At 40.0% G+C, this 19020-nt stretch overlaps 1 protein-coding gene across 6 annotated transcripts in view; it reads left to right on the top strand.

The window, feature by feature from the left end:
• The window catches only part of LGI1 (leucine rich glioma inactivated 1), a 31968-nt gene that overhangs the window by 646 nt on the left and 12302 nt on the right, over positions 1-19020 (top strand). The gene's annotated exons all lie outside the window — the stretch shown is intronic.

Raw genomic sequence — 19020 nt, 5'->3', positions numbered from 1 at the left:
CAGAATTTCCAACTGTGCTATTGAGTCTTAATTCACTTCCCACAGGGAACTTATAAAAATTGAAGTACTCATTGTTACCAAAGAAAACAGCTGTTGTAGGGAGTTGCTGTTATGCACTCAGACTATCACACAGTGCAGAGCTCCTCATGCCTCCTTATCTCCGCTACTGAATTTCAGTTTCAGAAGGAGTGTTTTCCATCTTACGTTTCAGTCGCTCGCTGTGTTGTTTTAACTCTGAAGGGGTTTAGAGGCGGTGTCCCCTGCAAAGGAGCAGAGTGCTTACATGGTTGTTGGAGTGCATGCCACAGTCTGCACAAGTCCCACGGAATGTGGCCCATTTCTTCTAAAGGGCAGAGACTCTCTGTTGCAAAAATGGAATTATCCTAGTTAATAATTTAAATATCTCAAAATAAATAATGTATACACACAAAGCTGTAATGGCAGGCATCTTCTTTTTGTTGTTCCTCTCTTTGGAAATGGCAGACTGCTTTAGTATGAATGAATCCCAACATGATTCTGGAAACTGGGCCAACTTGTCATTGATTATGCACTTTGAAGAAAAGAGGGAAAGGTAGAGAGATGATGTGCAATTCTTGAATCTCGCCTCACTGTGCTGTGGCCACAAAAACCTGCATATAGAAAATATAAACTTTCTGGGGCAGAGGAAATTTCTGCAGTGATTCTCACTATAGCAACTGTTATAGATGCTGAAGTTACTTTATAATCAGTTTTGCTGGGAACAGCAGCTAGATAATTTCATTTTACTGTGTTACTTTTCTGATTTCTGATTGTTGCTTTAAAGCATCCCAACTCTGACTGTTTTTCCCATAAAGCCTGCAGCAAGCTCCTTTACAACCTACAGCTGGATAAGTGGATCAGAAATGACTTCCTAAATAAACTAGCAGTTGAATCCAAGCCTGCCCTTAGCCCTTCGTACGTGGATTATAGCTCCATCCTATGGGACTAAGTCCATACTTTAAATGTAGCATCAGTGTTCTTTGGCACCAAAAAGGATGATTCTGTCAACAGATTCCCATAGGACTGAAAGATGCAGGTGAAAAGGAAAAAAGATGGGCATCACTTCTTGCAGGGTGGGGTCACTGCATTTTTAATGTGGATTTCCATGACTGTGGTATATCAGCCCTTAGGAGCACAGTTTCCATTGTGGATGCATCAGTCTGTTGTCTGGCTGCTGCTGAAGAAGGCATTGCTTTTCTCACATTGATACTTGTGCTCGTCTGACCACATCTGCTGAACCGTAGCATTTGATTTTCAGCCAGTCTGGCTCCTTTGATTTTTCTTCTGTGGCATCTGATGAATAACAATGCTGGTGCAAAAAAAAAAAAAAAAGAAAAGGCCGGGAATGGAGGAATGGGACAGGAGGCAAGGTGAAGGTGAGCAATGAAGGTGGCCCTTTCAGCAGCAGCTCTCAATTAAATCAGCTTAGCAGTAATGGGAAACCATACTCTTAAATGTAGCCCTGAACTTCATGGCCCATAAGGGAGGTAGTGTCACTGTAGTTCTCCTTTTTCTCCTGACCTAAATCTAGATTGGGCTAAGTATGAGACTTAGTGTATCCAGAAAACCTAAGTCAGACATGTTATTAAAACATCCAAGAAGAGAATGTTTTGTCTCTTATGTTTTCATATCATTGACACATTCTTATACAACTTCAATTACTCAGTTTTCTGACAACGTAGTGTAACAATTCCATGGGAAATTTCTGGGATGAAGAAATGGAAATTACTACGAAGCAGGAATGTTCTTATAATAATAGAATGTAATGTCCATGATTCTTAAATACTCCCAAGCCTATTAGCTTCTCTGCTTTCACTCATTTCCAGTAATCTGTGCAATCACATCCCACTACGCAGACCATGGCGATAGTCTCAGTATGACCAAAAAAAAAAAAAAAAGAGAAACAAGACAAAAAGGACAGGCTGGCTTTATTTGATTGAATTTGCCACTTCTCAGTCATTCAAATTTATTAAATGGGCACTAGAACTTGCTGGAATCAAAAGATTTATGACTAGGTATTGACTCATATCATTTGAGCTGCAGGGAGGAAGGTCTATTTCAGCATCAGGAATGTGCCTCTGTGGGTTCAGGGCAGACCTCAGACCTTCTTCCTTGTCATTTTGGGAGTAGCATAATGTTTACTTAAGCAACCTGTTCATTTACATAATTCCCCCATACTTTCATGAGGGATAGTCTGAACAACATGTGCATACCAAAGGAAGGTACTCAGTCACAGAGATAGATAATTCAAAAGGCCATGCCTTTTGAAGCTTCCTGAGCTCTTCCTAAAAATTTCCAGTAGAGGAATTTTCACAGCATAAATAGCTTAATCTATTAATCTTTTAGGTGTATACATATTTTTTGTCCTAATATCTAGGACAAATCTCCCTTGTTGCTCCTTGAGATAATTTTTAATGTCCTAAACCATTTGATACAGAAGGCAAAAATTCGTCTGCGTTTTTGTCATACATTTTTGAATACTGGAAGACATACATACTGGTAGGCTTTTCTTTTTGAAGAACTTATTCAGTAATCCCATGATTATTGTCTCCTAAGGTCTTCTGATAAGTTTGCTTATATTCAGTAGTGTCTGATCTGTTTGGCCAAAGTTAGTTGGGGTAGCTGATTATAACTGCCACCAATTTGTAACGCAGCAAATCAAGATCAGGCAGCTTTATCAGAAGAGGCAGCAAGGGCAAGGCAGGACTACCAGCTACAGCCATGGAAAGAGCTGTTTGCAGAGTGCATGTTTGGGTTTGATGTGAGAAAATAATTCAGAAATCTGAAGTATTAGGTTTATCACCAGAATTATCATTAGACTTATCATGTCTATTCTTTCCTCTTTCTCCATTAAGCCAGTTATGTTAAAAAATGAGGAAATGAGACTTTCTAGCATTACTGGCTCCTTCCTAAATTCTATGGAAATTGCCTAATCATTTCTTTTCATATCTTCGTAATATGAAGAGTCTCATGGCATCTGTCATGTATCTGATTTTCATCTCTCTATTTGAAGTCTCCTAGTAGTTTGTAGAAAATGAAGTAGGATGAAAAATATAGGTTCACATGTGACAGTAGCATTACATTCTGTGAGCGTAGTTTGTCTTCTTTTACACATATCTCTGTGCAACTAAGGGATGAGCAGTGCCTTCCAGTGAGCTCCAAGAAAGGTCTGTGCTTAAGGCACAGCTGGCTCCCAGGTGCAGGAATTCCTAACAAACAGGAAGAATCAGAGGGGCTGCGCTGAGGCGTGATGGCTCATGCTTACCAGTTCCCATGATGAGGACTGGTCATTACAGGTTAGTCATTGAAGCCTTCAGTCATTCTGTAATGATATAGCGATTATGTAAAGACATGACGTTGTGGACATGCGCATTTATTATGTCAAATTCTGTAAATGTTTTGTTCCACAACTTTTTTGTCTATGGAGGATGTGGAGTTTAACTAGCCACTAGATGTCAATGTTGCTGTACTGTAAAACAAGTGTGATTTTATTTGTTTGGCTGATAAAGTAATTTATTCAATAAAAGCACTTTTGGTTTTGAATTTTGTTCTGGTATAGAAACTGTTACTGTGCTTTGCCTGTTGTTTTGAGAGCAGCCGTGCTGTTTTATGGTATTTCAGAATTACAACTACCATTTCAGTGCGTAACTGTTAGAATAGTACCTTTAACAAAAAAACATTTGATTGTTCCTCCAGTGTTCCAATATCCCATATCTTTTTACAAGTGACCACAATCATTTGTATGGCTTTTTTTTTGTTAATAGGATAAAATAGAGATAATGATATCATAATTATTAGAATATCAAATTTACTAAATTTCACTTATTGATGGAAATTTTCCTCTTAAGTATTCCTGTTCAGTACTACTATAGATCAGTGTCAAATTTGCTGTTCAGGGACAGAATTCCTATAACACTAAGTCTTCCAGTGTGATGAACAATTTGGAAAATTAGATTATTTTGAATCTAATTCCCTGATTCTGTATAATGAAAGGATATGAGGAAAATCTGACCCTCAGACTTACATTATTCCAAGCTTATACACTTGGAGCATGAGGGAATCACTGCAAATTTTCAAATCCCCTGTTGCCTGCTGTATTGTCAGATCTGTATCTGGATCACTGGTTCTGTTGGCCATTTCCAAAGACCAAATTTTGGGAATAACTTTTGCAGGCACTAATGCAAACCTCAAAAAAACAGGCAGGTATACATCTAAAATTCCAGATTGTTTGCTCTGCAAATAGAGTTTAAAAAAAAAAAAAAAAAATTAAAAAAAAAAAAAAAGCTTAAATTTACAAATTTAAACTGACCTGAAAATCTTCAAGAAACGAATTAAGAGAAATTTTCACCTTTATACTTAGCAGTTCAATTTGGTAAATAGAATCCCAATTTAGGCCGCATTGTTACAAAATACAGCCTAACCTGATTTATCCCATCAGCTCCACTTTGATGTACATAAAGCCTTACCATTTCAAGCACAATTCACAAAATTTATTTGTTGTTACTATTGGCTGAGAGGCAACCTTATCATCATTATCATCACCAAATGTTCTAGCTGAAGTCATGCTTAACACCTTTTTATGATAGTGGCATCACTTAGACTCTTAACATGCTAGTAGATCACAGATATAAGAAGTACTGTGCTTTCTAATGTCTGTTTGAGTTTCCTCAGCTATGAATACGGAGTTATGTAAGAATTAAGCAATCTCTTGAAAGCCAGGTTGTTTCAGCCATTCATTCTGTTGCATTTATGTGAATGCTCCTAGCAATAATCTGAATCCTACAATTTCTGTGGATTTTCCAAAACCAAAAAACATAGTTAAACTAGACCACAAGACCTTGTTAATGTGTATATTGTAAACAATGCAATTCCAGCATGACCCTGAAAAGGCCAACTAATGCAGTCATGGAAGTAGTAAAGAAGACTTTCATCAAATCATAATTATTGGAAGCAACTTACCATTTTATCTCTATAGATATCTTTTTTTTTTCTTCCCCTGAAGTATGTAATTTTACCTAATAATTACCTCAGAGATATATGTGTAGTGTAGTTTATAATGTAAACTCCTGTCTTTTGTCCTTTAATTGGCACTGCCATTGCACTGATTGCAGCGAGGCTGGTGATTTTGGTCTCCAGGTCTTGAAGTCTGGCAGCCATGCTGAGAATAAAGTTCACTTAGAGATTACAGGAACATGTAGGCTCACACAAACAAGTTTAGCCACCTCAGTCTGTTAAGAATTTAATTAAAAAGTAGTTATAAATATGTACAAAATATTTTCTTAGTTTATCAACCTGCTTTGAAATAAGTAGAATGCAGAAACCAGCTCCTTCTGAGCGTTCCAGGTTTTACTTGAGCTTTTAGAAATGCATTATGCTCAAAATCCCTAAAGTATGAGCATTTTCCTAAGAGAGTAAAGAATGCTTAATCCTTTTTTTATGTCTGGATGTGTTGTGGTGGAAAGAGACTGGTGGTGTTCATGAGTCCAAGAGAAAGGGAAATCTGTTCTTCCAGCTTGGTATCAGATTTATTACATGAGGGGGAAAGGAAAGAAAGTAAGAAGCAAGAGATAAGGATATGGAATGAAGTGGAAATAGAAAAAAAAAAAAAAAAAGAAAAAAAAAGGCAACAAATAATGTGCTTGCTCACTTTAAATTCAGTTCTTTACCACTAGATTTGTTCTGTGAAAATAAAAAGAATGTGAGAACTGCAGCTCACTGCACTTTCATAGTGAAAAATAAATGTATTCCCTTGTTTCTTGATACGTGTGCAATTTTGTGCGTAGTGTCTACCACGGATATGTATTCACTGATAATTTACTTATTGGGGCTGGTACAAATAATTTACAGTTGAATGTATGGAACCTAAAGACTACATAAAGAGGTGGTGACAAGTCACTGTCTTCTCAATCATATAAGCAGTTAAGCATTGCTGGTTTATCTAGTGTGGTTGAATACCTAGAGAAGAAAGGTGCCTCAGGGTCTGCAGTGTAAGATGTAACTGAGAAATAAGGTCTTATTCATATGTATGTGTTCCAAAGTACACCTTTACTTTTAGAGATGTGTTGCACCTTAGTCTAACTAAAAGTTCAGATCTTAATCCAGGAACCACAGTCAGTTCCGCAAACTTATACCAGTGGTCAGTCACATTCATCACAGTGTTTTCCACACTGTGTTAAAGCTAAGTATTAAATTACTTAACAGCAGAGATCGTTTGCAATGTACAGTGATAGAGTTAAACGTTTACAATCACATAGATGATAGATCTTTTTAACATAAGGTGTAAGAGCATAATAAAGCATAATGAGAACAGAATCAATCTTCATTCCACCTTACAATTTCTGTGGGATTATTTCCCTAGTAAAGCCATACAGTAACTTTATGTGGGGGCTGATAGTATCTGGGTTGAGATAATCAATAATTGACCATTCAGTAGAAACTGAAGCATACAGGCATATAAAGAGGCTGCTCTGCACAGTGAACTACAATGTAGCAGTCAAAATTCTTTTTTAATTTTTTTCTTTTTTTTATGGGCGTGCTTGTACAGAACTACTGAGACCTCTTTTAATAATACCATTAGCCATTGTACTAGAACTGTCCTTTCTCTAGAAGAAAGGTACTACTGCTTGCCAGATTTTGGAAATAATACAGATCATATTTCAAATTAAATACAATTTTGTGTTATTTAATCACAAAGATTGTTCAGATATGAAGTACTGAAATACTATCTACTATCGAAAGCATTTCCAGGATACTATTCATTTCACGGCACGTAAGTGGAAAGGGAAGGATAGCTATTCTAAAAGGGAACAATTAGTCTAACTTAGTTACATATATTGAATTTTGTTATTTAGAGCCAGCAGCATTGACCTGTGCAATACCTATGACTCTAAAAGTAAAAATTACAGACTGGAAAAAGTGCTGAGGAAAGTGCAGTGAGTAAAAAGAAATATTCAAGCTTGTATCTTAGGGGAGATCCTGGTATTTGCTAAAACCACATTCAATTTTCCAGAAATATATTAAAACATTAACAGTTAGGTATCTAGATGACTGCCTTTATTGAATGGAAATAAAATACAACCACATGTGAGATAAAGGTCAAGATTTGATGTGAGACTTGAGTGAAATGCTGTTTCCTTTAGCATATAGTGGGATTTTCTTGCAAGTCTACATTACACCATCCTTGAATATACTGTTGTTAATAGATGGAGTGTATTAAAGTTGTATTAGGATCCATTTAAATACATTTTAAAATCTTGCTTTAGTTAGCCCTGCCACTCTTTCCATGTACAGCCAGCTTTTAGTTGAACCTCAGTCTGTATTTGGCAGGTTTTTGTGATCTGAGTCAATTAACAAAATAGAAATATTTTGAATACCTCATTTTACTTTGATATGGACATAATTCATCCAAAAAGTTTTAAGAACTAGGAAAGTTGTGTTTAGAGATTAAATTCAGTTCCTAATACTGAAGCACAGGGACTCCTGAAGCATGGTCTTTCTCTCTCAAATAGTTTTCTGTCAAGCTTCAACTTTTCATTTGATAAAGTAATATCCTTCCCATAATTCCAAAACTTTTTGTCAGATGAATTTTGAAAACTTAAGTTTCATAACCTTAACAATCCAATGGAACTTACCTATAGCACATTTTGCTGTTTTATGCAATATATGAGCTGAAAAGTTATGCATAAGCAATCTTTCATTTGCAAAGATTTCTGCAGCATTAAACTGTAGACCAAGAGATGGCTTCCAGAATTAACATTAGCATTGTCAGCATTGCCAGAGGACAAACTGCCAGCATTTCAAGACAGTGGTATGTAGTGTAGTGTTTTGATGTGGTTTCATTGCTGTCTTGAAGGTAATCAAATAGCTGATGAATTGTCATCCTTTCAGCTCTGTAGTAAGAACAACCAGCAAAGCATTTTTGATATTTTCTGACTTGGACACATCAACGCTTGCAGAAAAAAATATGCCCTTACAACAAAATATGCAGTTGTTTTCCAGTTTAAAAAGAAGCAAATGTGCTGTTAATATATGAAGGTACTGTGGTATTGTGATCATAGAATCATTAAGGTTGGAAAAAAATCACTAAGATCATGTAGCCCAACCCCCCAACTCACCCCCACCATGCCTGCTGATGTCCCTCACTGCCACATCTCAATGGTTCTTGAACACTTCCAGGGACAGTGACTCCACCATCTCCCTGGGCAGCCTGTGGCACTGCATCACCACTCTTTTTGAGGAGAAATATTTCCTAGTATCCAACCTGAGAATCCCCTGGCACAGCTTGAGGCCATTACCTTTCGTTATATTGCTGTTATCTGGGAGGTCTACCCCCACCTCAGCCGCTCCCCATAAGACCTGTGCTCCAGACCCTTCACATCTTCGCTGTCATTTCCTGGACACCCTCCAGGGCCTCACTGTCTTTCTTGCAGTGAGTGATCTAATCAGTTTGAAAAACAAAACATTTCACTCATGCCACATCCATGATTTGCATTTCCAGTATGCAGTTCAGCGCAGCCTTAGAACAGCATAAATATTGGAGCTGGGTGTCACTGTAGGGTGGCAAGCCCAGGTGGCAGACACAGCACGGCCCTGAGATCTGTGGCCACGTGGGCCCTCCCTGTCCTCAGCAGAGCAATGGAGCTGCTTCCCAGCATCGCCCACTCAGAATCTATAGCAACCCTCTGCTAATACATGAGGCTATTTTTAGCACCAGGGCAGCCTTGAAAACAGCAGGTAAAGCATGAAAAGAATGAATAAGTGGTTGTGGTGCTCGCCTGTGAATAGAAGCTATTTATAGAAGAGCTTGCTCGCTTTCTGGAGAGAGATCTTAATATATATAACACTTATATGAAGGCAGCTCTGCCTTCCCCCAAGGGGAGGCAAAAGTGTCAGAAATGTGCAGCAGAGCATTATTAGTACTTCTGACCTCAGCACTTACCTAAAATGTCAGTCTTTCAGATTTTTCTTTTTAGGAAGAAAATTGTTAATGGCAGCAGGTATCTTTGATTCAGTCGTTATTTGCAGAGAATGCATAGCGTTTACTGCCCTGAGCAAAGAGCAAATTAAGCAGCGGGAGGCTGCATGCAGCTTCAAGCTCTGTTCAGCCAATACTTGCTCCAAGGAGCTCTCCAAAGGCTTTTCCCAGGACCCCCTTCCCAACGCCTGAGGACCAAGATCTCTCCTGTGATATTTCTACTGTTGTCTATGAATTCCCAGTCCTGTTTTCTTGTCCTTTTCTTTTTCCCACATTCATCCATTTACTTAAAAAAATGCTTAGGAAAAAGCCCCATGTGCCTTTGTTTAATCAGTTGTGCGTGCCATTTCTTTGACTGGGGAGCTATATTGCTTCATGAAGGAGCTTATTACTTCTTCCTGATGTATTATATTGAGACTGGGAATTAAAACCTCCAGTTTTAATGACTCTTTGCCGAAATCAAAAGGGCAGCAACAGTGGAAGCTTGCAGATGCCTGACAGTGATTGGTGTCTAAAAGAAAGTCAGCTGCATGGCATTTGGATTGTTGTCTTGGAAGGGTGGTAAGAAGCATTGTAAGTTCAAAATCTGAACATCTTTAGTATTATACACAAGGTACGGAAAATCTTCTGAGCAGTTAAAACTAAAACGTATTCCTCTGTTGCTGGAGAACTAAAAATTGCATTGAAAATTGTAGCCAGTTCAGAGATAACGATGTTCAGTTGGTGTTGCAGTCCCACTGCAGAGTGAGAGCCAGGCAGCTGAAAGAGAAAATTCTTCCTTAAATTGCACTGAGAAAAAGCACGCAGCCATATTACCAGGGCTCCCACAGCCCTCCCATGTCCCCTCTGCAGGGGAATGAAGTTCACAAGGAGAAGGGACAGGGTGCTTAGCTGGGTGGTATGCCCTGTTTGCTGGAGGACTGGTGCTAGGCTGTATGCAATGACAATGTGCCCACCATATGGTGGGGTAAGGGAGGCTGTCAGACAGGTCTAACGCACGAGGTAAAAGGGATTAGGGGAATTTGTTGTTTTTTCAAAAATTTTGAAGTGTTAAAAACAATAAAAGCTTATATAAAACACACTTGTGAAACTATCATCAAAAAACACTTAAGTTGTTTCAGTGCTGGTTCAAATCCTTGCTTTCTCAAGCATTTTGATTAGCAACTATGAAGCAGTAATACGTGTTTGAAGAGGCACATCCTTCTCATGGTGCAATTCATTGTTAGTGACATTCCAGTGAGGCTTTGACTTGAACTATATGATTGACTTCAATATGGCTAAGATTTCTTCCACTGTGCATTACTCAGGACTTAGAAACCTCCTGTTTTTAATGGCTGAAGAATGTCTCCTTAAGAGCCAGTTATCTGCAATGTAACAAATAATTTTCCAATGTACACTTAAATAAACAACATTTCAGTTATTTTTTTTTCTGTCTACAAAATGACGAGAAAAATTACATACAAGTTTATAAAGATTAGAATAATTCTGCAAGGACTCAGTGTCATGAAAAAAGTACAGAAGGGCAGTGCTAGATAGCACAGGTCAGGGAAAGGATTTTATAATATGCAGTCTGTTTTTAATTAGCATTTTGGCAGACTGGTGGAGCTCAAACATTTTTCCATGAAGAAATGTATTATAGGCTTTTCTAGCTGCCAATTAAATGGCATTTAGCTGCAGTGACAGTGGTATGTTGTTTTGGGTCTGCAGAAAGCACTTGCTCATGCTAGAAAATCTGGGACATTGTGTTTCGGATACAGGGTTCTTACTGGGCTGGATTTTCTATCGCTCTGCATTCTCAGTGTAGGCATGAAAGATACCTCCTAGGGAGAAGTGCTAAGTTCATGAATAGTGCAAAGGGGCTGGCAGAGTGCAGTTTTTTCCCAGTGTCTATTTGGGTACACCTCTCGAGGGTTTCTCTTCCAGTTGGATGATGTCTTTTAAACAATACTGTCTGAATACTAGGGCATTTTGTGAGGTTCCTATTTTATCCCATTTGGTCTGGAGTGAGATAATTTGTCACCAGTTCTGTCCCATGGTTCATTTAAATGTTTTTAGCTATTTTCCCTGCATTTCACTGCAAGTTTCAATGTGCAAAATCAGGGTATGGTTCCACGGATGCCTCACAGCAGGCAGTAACCTGTGTAGGAGATACTATGGACTGTTGCTTGTGATGTGAGAAGCTGTAAATTAAAAATCATCTTTAGAAAAAATTCTATGGAACAGTAACCTGAATAAATTCGTAGAGCCTCTTGTTTGCTTGGAAAACTATTGTATTGTCCAGAGGGGGTCTGTGCAATTCCACAGAGGTTACCAGCCCAGAGTGGAGAGGTGAGCTGCAGTGGTGCTACAAGGAGAGCCTAGGAGCCCACAGCTCACATGGGGAGAACCTGGTAAAGTACATTCATCATATCAGGAGAGCTAGGGCAGCTCCCAGTGGCACCGAATGGCTGCTCAGGGGGAGTTCAGTGACATGGAAGGTGGAGTTGCATGTTTGGTGGTAGCTTGTATTTGGAGCTGATGTATGAGTATGAAACTGCCTAAATCAGTGGCTCCCTGTTCCTCTTCTCTAGCAGCAAAGCCACTATTTCTTCCTTGCTCCTGTCCTCAGCTGCTTGTTCTGGTTCTGTCATTTCCTGTTTTGTTTTGGAAGAATTTCAGTGTATTCAGGCTTTTATTTGCTTTTTGCTCTTTTACCAGATCATTTAACTGATGCATTTGGAGAACACACAAGAGATAAATACTGTAGCAAGCTGTGGAGGGCAGCAGTACTGAGAATCCATGGAAGAGGTGGGAAGAGAGAAACCATCCTCTTACAGAACTCACTGCACAGAACTACATTTTTAATATCACCAGGTCATTTCCTTGAAAAAGTCATGAGACCATTAAAAATTAACAGTAGTTTCTATCAGTAGTATCATGCTTTTGATATCTGATCAAGGGAAGGCATGGTAGCTTGCATATTTGAGCATGAATTTTCCTCTCTTTGAGGTTCACGTAGAGGGCACTTCAATCCTATAGCAGGGCACAGGCTGAGCCTGTTCCCTCCCACTGGGTAGGCATTTTGTCTAGCTGGAAAGTGCCTCCCTTTCCAAGCTTGCCCGTGTGAAGCGTTGAACTTCCTGAGATAGAAATTAGCTAATGGCAGATCTTCTTGAAAGTTCTTTCTAAAGATTAAGTGCACAAAATTCAGATTTCTGCAGAATGCAAAAACCCAGTGTACTTTTCTTTATTGCTTTATTTCTTAGTCCTTCTCTCTGTTGCATTTGGTCTCAGGTCCTACTGTGCGAACCGTGAAGGAAACACAAGATACACACATTCAAAATGTGCTCTCTCTAGATCTTAAGCTTATATGTTTGCTGTTCACATTTTCCCTCCCCCATTTCTACATACTCAGCATTTTCAAGACAAAACATGGACAATAGAGATGACGTAGGAATTATTTTTTTAGATGTGGAGGAGAGTGGCTAGTATTCAACGGGAAGTTGGCTCTGTGCTGTGCGATCCTGTGCTGCGAAGTATGCTACTTTGTTACAGAGCTCCTGACCCTTTACAAATCCTGAGATAGCAATAGAAATCCTGTTCCCACTGTTCTGAGAGATAAAAGGCTGGAGAAGAGCTGAGGAATGCTAGGGGTTTGTACAGTCCCACACAGAGGACCAGGATTGGACAGCCACTGAGAGAACTGGAAGTGAAGGATGAAAAACTTAAAAGGGTCAGTAAGGTTCGTAAGGTCTTTCTGACAGAGAAAGACCAACCCATGGATAATGGGGTTGTGTCCCTGTCTGACCTGAAGGATTGTTACTGGATTTTTCTATTTGTTTATTTTGTTTTTTTCCTTACTTACATAAAATAAAATACTGAGCTGTGCTAGTTATTTGCCTACCCAGGAAGATAGTCAGACCATGTGAGCAGTCATCCAGAATAACATTTAAACACACTTAACATTAGCAGTATCATCAATATCAGCTGTTCAAAGACTATGGACTGTGTACTACAATTCTGTGATACTGGTTTAAAAGTCATGTGGTATCTAGCTTAGACTTTAATACGCTTGGTTACCTAGGAGGCCGGACAAAATGGCCTCCTGAGATCTCTCCCTGAGTGAGCCTTTCAAAAACTGGAAAGGATAGAAATCCTCTAACTTTAATTGCCTTCTGAGGTAGTTTCTATTATTCTCTATTTAAAAACTTGCAACTGAAAATAAAGCATCAAGTGGCATAAAGATGTTCAAAGTCTGTGGTCATAACAAACAGATGAATTTTGCCAAGCTTCTGTTGGATGAAATACATTTCACATCTGTTTTCTTCTTAAAGTACAGTGGGTCAGGTAGCAATACAGCTCTTGTGACAAACTTCTTGCCATTGGTCAAATTGTGGTCCACCTAAGCAAGTCAGCAGTCACAGAGCCACTGCACACTGATGAGGATGCGCCCAGTAGAGCAGGCATCCTGCAACACCATATGCTTTTGGTTTTTGGCTGGAGAGCTGAGGCCTGGCTCTCCTCAGAGATGCTCATTTTTAACTCCGCAGTGAACTGAGAACTGGCCACCTCCTGTAAGGGAAAGGAAGTTGCTCTCTGCATTTTTCTTTCCCCTCAAGTTGGCAGGACTTACAGTAGCTGTTTTCTCAGCCTTTTGACACGGGGTTTGACCTGTCTGTTCCACTTTTACTGAAACTCCTGTTGCTTAATAAAGAAGGATATCCTCAGTACAGACCTGTATAGACAGGAAAGGGAAGAGCAAGTTAGAATAACTTTCCAAATAAAATGTTTTAGGCAACACTGAGCTAAGTCACCAGCTATTCTGTGCTATGCTGTGTTGAGTTTTGTTGCACCTAACTTGCAGAAGGTCTCTTCCCGGCAATGTCTCTTGGAGTCAAACCAACCAGGAAGTGTGGTGTTTTCAGAATTGCTTGGAATTCAGAAGACTTTGTTTTGTTTATTGAAAGGGATGGCACTGGGATAGCAAGGACTCCAATCGTGAGATATCTGTAGGAGTCTGATCTCAAAATCTTTCTGCTCCAGCTACAGTGGTATCACAGTGAGCACAATGATCTGCTTATGAGAGACTCTTGAACACTGGGGTGCAATTCTGACCTCAGTGCACCTCTGCAGTAAAACATTACATGCTTCACAGTGAGCACAGTGGAGGTCACTAACTCTTGCCATTACCGACAGTGGATTTTGGATTAGGTCCCCATATGTGGAGGCAGTGCATAAAAGGCATGGAAAAGGCATCAAAATTTTCTAAAAATAGGGTGAAATAAAGGATAACTGTAACAATATATGTATGTGCAAAGGCAAAAGTAGTCAGCTTGAAACCACAGGAAGCTTATTAAAATTTTGCCATATGTTGGCAATGAAAACATATTGGGCCAATGTGAATATGGGAATATAGTCAGTGGAGCAGAGTTAATCCTTCATATAGAAATCAAATGTGTTAAAAATAATTTTTGGCGCTATATTCTGCCCTTCTGTGTTTGCTTTCCTCAAAAATTTTAGCAAACAGGTTTACTCAGTTGTTTGCATCATAACCAGATAGTCAAGAATAGTTGCTGGAAAGTCAGTAATAACAATAAATGAGTATGTTTGCACTGGCAATCAAGCTCCAGAAGTTGTGCTAAGTTTGATCAAGGAATACAGGGTGGTGAACAGCTCCAGTGATGACTAGCAAAAGTATCCTTAATTCTGAACATTGTTTATCTTCACCAAAATTGTTCTTAGCTGGTTGATTGCTGTCCAGTGCTGATATTATCAAAATACTAAACAATTAGGAAACTGTAGGAGATAAACAATAGGATATATAGGAAATAAGCTATTTGATTCCTACCATATAGAATGAATATGTGGAAAATAATGATTCCCTAGGAATGACTTAGCTCCAGCCAAAATTGAAGAGGAGAAATAACATAGCACGTTAATAAAGTACAGGAAATACTAAAATCAACTCAGCACACTGCAAAGATGAATGGTTAAAAGGAAAAAAAAAAAAAAGGACAAAAATTAAAGTGATCCTGCACACAAGGCGAAAGCAGGTCCGTGTCTCCAAGGAGCAGCCTGGCCTCATTCCACGGCTTTTTGTTTTTGAGGCTTCCTCTCAGACCTGCTTGAGCAAAAATAAAGCAGCGGAGAGAAAGGGGGAGCAGGCGAGGGAGCGGGGGGCTCCAGGGCCGAGCCTGCAGGCGCGTGTTGCCAGGCTACAGAACCACCCGGCAGCGGCACAGCGAGTACAGAGTGAGCATGGCCTGGTTTGGGCTTGGCAAAGCACCGCTGGGAGAGCTGGCTGTTGGCATGGCTTCTCTTGAAAACACAGGCTCCTAGCATTGGTGTAGTATTAGTGCAGTACCAAAGGCGAGTCAGAGAGAATAACAACAGCCAGCAGTGCCATGCAGGCTTATTGCTCACCATACAGAAATGTGTCTGCCAGCAAGCAGCTCTATTGCGCTGCAAGGTGAAGATTTTTCTGTTATAATTTTGCCAAACCATGAAGAGCACACCTAGCAACAAGTGAGGCTTTCCTTGTTCCTCCTACTGGACCCTGACCAAAATGCATAGATTTTGACTTGCATGGCACTGAATCATTACTTGAAGAAGCCACGAAGACCCTGCAGCAGGCATAGGGACATATCAACTGTCACACAAGCTGTAGTGGCAGGGCTAAGGAGTGAGCCTGATGCTGAAGTGGTGGGAAGCAGGTGTGGCCCTGGACGGCCACCAACCAACTGGGTTTTGAACTGGATATTAGGAAAAAGTTCTTCTCCAAAAGAGTGGTCAGGCACTGGAAAAGACTGCCCAGGGAGGTGGTGAAGTCACTGTCCCTGGATATGTTCAAGAAATGTGGAGATGTGGTACTTATAGACATGGGATAGTGGGCAATATTGGTGGAAGGTGAATGGTTGGACTAGGCAATCTTACTGGTCTTTTCCAACCTTAATGATTCTATGATTTTCTAATTCTACAACAGGCAAGAAATGAGGTACATAGCCCAACTAAACAGGACTCTGGAAAATGTGATTTATGCCTCTCTTTTGACAGAGCTGTTAGAAATATTCATTATATTTGCAATTTGGGAGAGGAAAAAGCAGTTGTTTTGGCATGTAGTTTGGAATAGAAAGTGAACTTCCAGGCAGTTCTCTGCACAGATGAAATTGGAGTCAGGTTACGGCTCTGCTGCAGAATGTCCTTTTGTTACGGAAAAACTGCTCCGCTGTGAAGTTTTCATGAGGGTCACAATGTGGCTGGAGTATAAGCTAAAAAGAAATGCCTAAGTAATTGATGGTGGACTTCAGTGAATGAGCTTAAGAAAATGCAGCACAGGGTTTTGCCGTCAATGACAAACTATTGCCATGGCAATGGGTAGCTTTGCCAGAAGCAAAGAAACAAGCAAACAACAGCAGCCCTCTTTCAGCAAAAAAGTTAGAGAGTTTGCCATTCTCACCTCACTGAAGTTTGTGCTTTTGCACCACGGACCGTCTCAGAGGAGAGGATGGGATGCCTGGCTCAGGCAAGTACCACAAACCTAGCATCCTTCCCAGTAGTACTGTTGTATCATTTCCAGAGCAGGAAGACCTTTATACCCATGGGAAGGTATCAGCATTTGCTTTATAATGATTTCAGTGCTTTGGTTACTGTAATTCAGTACCATTTTCTTCTGGAAGGTGGAAGGGCTCAGCTTTAAAGTAGCTTTGTGTCACTCCTCATTGAAGTCAATCCTGTTTTCAGGTGAGACTTAGTGCCATGGGAGATTTTCTTGTGGGCAAGAACTTGGGCACACAATTAATTAATACAGAGCTTTAAAAAGAAAACAAACAAACAAACAAAAAGACTCCACATAGCTGAGGAAGCAGGAATATACTGCCCTTCCTTCTGCAGGCATGAGAGTGTGAACTTTTTGATTCCTCACTACAAGAAAGACACTGAGGCATTGCCTGAGGAAGGGCAATGACGCTGTGAAGGGTCTGGAACACAGGGCTTAGGGGAGCAGCTGAGGGAACTGGGATAGTTCAGTCTGGAGAAGAGGCTCAAGGAAGACCTTATCACTCTCTCCAAATCTCTGAAAAGAGGTTGTGGTAAGGCTGGGGTTGGCCTCTTCTCCCATGTAACAGTGATATAAGTAATGGCCTTAAGTTGTGCCAGGAGACGTTGAGAATGGATATTAGGAAAAATTTCTTCTTGGAAAGAGTGGTGATGCTGTGGTACAGGCTGCCCAGGGAGGTGGTGGAATCACTGTCCCTGGAGGTGTTCAAGAAATGAGTAGGTTTGCAACTGAGAGCCTTGGTCAATGGCCATAGTGTGGGTGGGTTGAAAATTGGACTACGTGATCTTAGTGATCTTTTCCAACCTTAGTGATTCTATGATTCTATGAGGAGAGTGCTGAAACACAGGAGCTATATCCCAGCAGGGGCCTTTGGAGGAGGCCCTCTGAAAGCTTTCTGCATGTTTCCGAGGATCCCGGTTCCCTCAGAGGATGCTGCCCCATCACCTCCTGTGAATTCTGTGGACCCAGAGCGTCCTCTCAACTGTGGGGAGACAGATTTCAGCCACCACCAGCAAGGAGGCATTAGCGTTGCGTCCCACCTAGTGTCCATCCTCGTTTCTTGCTGTTCTGTAGGCCCTTTGCTATTTTCCACCCATAGCATCTGAAATTTCTGCTGGGCATCCATGTCTGGCTAAAGACTCGCTGGAATAATTTCTGAGGAAGACAGACACACAAGTCTGTTGGCCTTGTGATTTCATGGCCTGCAGGAGCAGGAGCAAAGGGACAGAGCTGGGTGGCCATGTGGAATCACAGAAGTAACGAGTAGTAAAGAGAGATCTGGCTTACAGGTATCTATCTGTCTGCTGGTGAAGAGACAGCAATGAAAGAGCCAATAGTGAGCATGGCTGTATCAAACTTTCTGCAGCGTGAGGCTGACCCTCATAGGCTTTGTGTTCTGTGTAATACAGTCAGTGCTATTGGTCTGACAGGAGACGTGTCAAGACCTATTGAAGTTGCTAAACTCTAATAGCAATCCTATATCAGAAAAAAATAAAAACAACCCCATTTGGATTTCCAGCTATTTGGCATTCATTAGTTTTGTCCTACCATTCTTTATATAATAACACTTAGGTGCTGCTTAAGTTCCCTATAAAATATTTATTATAGTTTACCGTAAAGTCTCTGGGATGAGGGCTGTATCTTGCAGAGGATTCCTGCTGCACCTAGCACTATTTTCAACTGCAGCATCCAGGCAGTACTGCAAGCATTCATTGTACTTATCTTGACACTTTTCAAACTAAGTCCTTCCTTAACTGTGGTTATAACATAGCCAGTGTTTAAATAACACTTTTTTTTTCATCTAAAATGATCAAACAGTCATAAGCAAATAAACTTTTAAGCTGAACTTTTAACTAATGCTCGCTGTTTTGAACAATGCCTGATTCCCTATCTTTAGCCAGCTCAGAAACATGTAGCAAATAAGCAAATAAAAACTTTTTTTTTTTTTTTTTTTTTTTTCCTTAGAAATGCAGTTCGGATCTATTTTGCATGAGAAAATATTTTGTTTAGGAATAACAGTTGTAGGCATTGTCTCATACATTGTAATATTTTCCATGTGTGGCAGCTTGCTTTTCAGTGGTACAAATATGTGCAGTAAGGCTAAGGATAAAAATTAATCTATCAGCTTTTGCAGCAATGCTTTTGATAGTTTCACTTGATTCCATTTTCCAGGGAATGTTGCCTTCGGTTCTGTTGCTTGCAATATGTGAAGCATAATTCTTCAAGGTTCCCGAGGTTGTAGGGATCCAGTAAGAGATGACTGATGCCCCCCCGCTCACACACATACTCCACCCCACACCCACTCACCCACCCACCAGCAAAACATAATGCTGTACTATTTTTGGCAACAGGGAGCGGGCCTCCCTGTGAAAACAGAAAGCAGTGTATTTCTCAGTTACATCACTTTGCAATCTAATGCTGTGTTGTGCTCAGTGTTTTTGTGGTGATGCAAGTCTTTCTTTTTTTTTTTTTTTTTTTTTTTTTTTTTTTTTTT

Source organism: Lagopus leucura, unplaced genomic scaffold (assembly GCF_019238085.1).
Source record: "Lagopus leucura isolate 7727_CA_CO unplaced genomic scaffold, USGS_WTPT01 Super-Scaffold_739, whole genome shotgun sequence".
NCBI classification, from domain to species: Eukaryota; Metazoa; Chordata; class Aves; order Galliformes; family Phasianidae; genus Lagopus; species Lagopus leucura.
The sequence above is the reverse complement of the archived record's forward strand: the minus strand, read 5'-3'. Positions and strand labels throughout refer to the sequence as shown.